Below are 3,701 nucleotides of genomic sequence, written 5' to 3' on the forward strand. Positions count from 1 at the left end.
GCGATTATTAAATATTCTGTTAAAAACCGCCCTGAGGATTATTAAAATTCTGTGGCCTCTGAGGTTTCTCTCTCCATCCAAAATTTGGGTGATTTTTCCATCCCTGATTAAAGGTCTTGGAAAATAGATCATTATTGGGGTTCTAGGAGCATTCCCCGTGTAATTGATCTGTTCAGGATGAAATTGAGCATAGTCATAATTCTCACCTTGAATAAAGCCACCATTGATGTCATATGAAGCCTCTTGAGGGGCATTCTGAGCATTGACAGTTGAAACCTGCATCCCACTCAGGTGTTGAGTAAGCATATTAATCTGTTGAGACATAAGCTTATTTTGAGCAAGAATAGCATCCAAAGTCTTCACTTCCAAAATGCCTTTCTACTGAGGAGTCCTAGAGTTCACAAGATTCCTATTAGAGGAGTAAAGATATGGTTGTTAGCAACCAATTCAATAAGCTTAGCAGTCTCTTCCAGTGTTTTCTTCATGTGTAATGAATCACCTGCAGGATTATCTAAACACATTTTGGCCATTTCATAGCGGCTCTCATAAAAGATTTCCAGTTTGGTCCATTCAGAAAATATGTCAGGAGGATATTACCTGGTCATCAGCTTGAACCTCTCCCAGGCTTCATAGAAGGTCTCACCATCTCTCTGCCTGAAGTTCTGAATATCCACCCTTAGCTTAGTCAACTTCTGTGGTGGTGAGAATTTGGACCTTATCCCAAGTGTCCAGACTTTTCTTGGGCTGAGAATCTAGCCACAGCTTTGCTCTATCCCTCACAGCAAATGGAAAGAGCATGAGCTTGTAAACCTCAGGATTCACTCCATTTGTTTTCACAGTGACACAAATCTGTAGGAAGTTAGAGATGAATTGGTTTGGATCCTTCTGCGGGAGTCCTTGATACTGGCAATTTTGCTGCACCAGAGTGACTAGCTGAGGCTTCAGCTCAAAATTTTTTGCAGCTATAGGAGGCACCACAATATTATTCCCAAAGAAATTTGGATTGGTTGCAATGTATGAGCCAAGCACCCGTCTAGGTTATTCATTCTCATTCGAAATTACCACATTGGCATTAACAGCACGATTAGGATCCATAGTGGACTCTGCAGCTTCCTTTTCAAAGATCTCACTTAGATTTTCACTAGTCTTGTAAAGCCTAGCTTGTTGTAAGCGCCGCCTTAAAGTCCTCTCAGGTTTAGGATCAAAATCTATAAGAGGTTCCTTGTCCCTGTTTCTGCTCAAAAACAAACAGAAAACAAGAAAAAGGTGGGAGTCTCTACGTCAGAGTGTAGAGAATTCCCAGTGAAGTAACCTGTGTAAAGAAATAAAATAAAACACTAAATAATTTAAGTATAGATTTTTGAAAATTATAAATAAAATTAGAGTTCAAATTTTGAAATTTTATAAAGAAAAAGAACAAGAAAATTAAAATAAAAACAACCAGGTAACACCAAACTTAATTTTAGAAATTAAGGAAAAATAGTAGCTAAAAATTTCGAAAATTAAAGGGCAAAATTAATTAAAATTAAAGCTAAAATGCCTCATCTAAGAAATCAAACAACTAATAGTTGTCAATCACAGTCAATCCCCGGCAACAGTGTCAAAAATTTGGTGCAGAATTTAAAACCCACAAACTAACCGGCAAGTGCACTGGGTTGTACCAAGTAGTACCTCAAGTGAATGAGAGTCGATCCTACGAGCGAGGATTGATGGACTAAGCAACAATGATTGAGTGATTTACTTAGTTAGACAAGCAGAAAAGAGTGTTTGGGTCTCAATTGTATTAAACAGTTAATTCAGAAGATCAGAAAGCAAGCAGTAAACAAATTGTGAACTATATATGAGAAAACAGTTAAGGTTTCAAAGATGTTTATTTTTCGGATTAACTTTTCTTACCAACTATTTTAATCATGCAAGATTCAATTCATGGCAAACTATATGTGACTAAACCCTAATTCTTTAGACCTTTTTAGTCTCCTCTAACCTTCATCAACCGCCAATTCCTTGGTCACTTGATTCCGGTTAGAGGGTTAAGTTCAATTCTAGTTTATATGCCACAGAAATCCTAATTATCCAAATATAAGAGGATTATATGTCATGTATCCTGTTAAGTCCAGATAATTAGTGATTTAGGAGAATTTGTTTTCAAATTGTTGTTCAGGTAAATTGCTTTTCCAAGGTTTACAAGAACTCAATTAGAATAAGGTTCATACTTCTGTTCCACCCAGATTCATAAGATTAAAAACAAAAACAAATTCTTGAAGTTGAAATCAATACATGAATTAAAATAGAAAAGTAATAGTACCAATCCATACAATAAACAGAGCTCCTAACCTTAACAATGGAGGTTTAGTTGCTCATGGCTGATGAGCAGATAATTTATACGCTTTTTGGCATTATTTTCAGTGTGTTTTTAGTATATTTTAGTTAGTTTTTATTATATTTTTATTAGTTTTTAGTTAAAATTCACTTTTCTGGGCTTTACTATGAGTTTGTGTGTTTTTCTGTGATTTCAGGTATTTTCTGGCTGAAATTGAGGGATCTGAGCAAAAATCTGATTCAGAGGCTAAAAAGACTGCAGATGCTGTTAGATTCTGACCTCCCTGCACTCGAAGGGGATTTTCTGGAGCTACAGAAGCCCAATTGGCGCGCTCTCAACGGCGTTGGAAAGTAGACATCCTGGGCTTTCCATCAATGTATAATAGTCCATACTTTGCCCGAGATTTGATGGCCCAAACTGGCGTTGCAAATCAGCTTCAGAATTCCCAGCGTTTAACGCTGGAACTGGCATAAAAATTGGAGTTAAACGCCCAAACTGGCACAAAAGCTGGCGTTTAACTCCAAGAAGAGTCTCTACACGAAAATGCTTCAATGCTCAGCCCAAGCACACACCAAGTGGGCCCGGAAGTGGATTTTTCTGTCATTTACTCATTTCTGTAAACCCTAGGTTACTAGTTCACTATTAATAGGATCTTTTGACATTGTATCTAGACCTCATGACACATTACACGTTTCTCATTGTATCTTCTACAGCATGAGTCTCTAAACCCCATGGTTGGGGGTGAGGAGCTCTGCTGTGTCTTGATGGATTAATGAAATTACTATTGTTTTTCATTCAATCATGCTTGCTTCCATTTTAAGATATCACTTGTTCTTAAACCTGATGAATGTGATGATCCGTGACACTCATCATCATTCTCAACTATGAACGTGTGCCTGACAACCACCTCCGTTCTACCTTAGATTGAGTATATATCTCTTGGATTCCTTAATCAGAATCTTCGTGGTATAAGCTAGAATTGATGGCGGCATTCAAGAGAATCCGGAAGGTCTAAACCTTGTCTGTGGTATTCTAAGTAGGATTCAATGATTGAATGACTGTGACGAGCTTCAAACTCCTGAAGGCTGGGCGTTAGTGACAGACACAAAAGAATCACTGGATTCTATTCCAACCTGATTGAGAACCGACAGATGATTAGCCGTGCTGTGACAGAGCGCGTTGAACATTTTCACTGAGAGGATGGGAGGTAGCCATTGACAACGGTGAAACCCTACATACAGCTTGCCATGGAAGGAGCCTTGCGTGTTTGATAAAGAAGACAGTAGGAAAGCAGAGGTTCAGAAGACAGAGCATCTCCAAAACCTCAACCTATTCCCCATTACTGCAAAACAAGTACTTATTTCATGTTCTTTTGCTTTTT

At 38.0% G+C, this 3,701-nt stretch overlaps 1 non-coding gene across 1 annotated transcript; it reads left to right on the forward strand.

The window, feature by feature from the left end:
* Window positions 1–579: 579 nt before the first annotated feature.
* LOC130964386 (small nucleolar RNA R71) lies at window positions 580–683 on the forward strand. Its single transcript, XR_009080483.1, has one exon. It is a non-coding gene; the product is annotated as a small nucleolar RNA R71 (small nucleolar RNA).
* The last annotated feature ends 3,018 nt before the right edge of the window (window positions 684–3,701 follow it).

Source organism: Arachis stenosperma, chromosome 2 (genome assembly GCF_014773155.1).
Source record: "Arachis stenosperma cultivar V10309 chromosome 2, arast.V10309.gnm1.PFL2, whole genome shotgun sequence".
In the NCBI taxonomy this organism is placed as follows: Eukaryota; Viridiplantae; Streptophyta; class Magnoliopsida; order Fabales; family Fabaceae; genus Arachis; species Arachis stenosperma.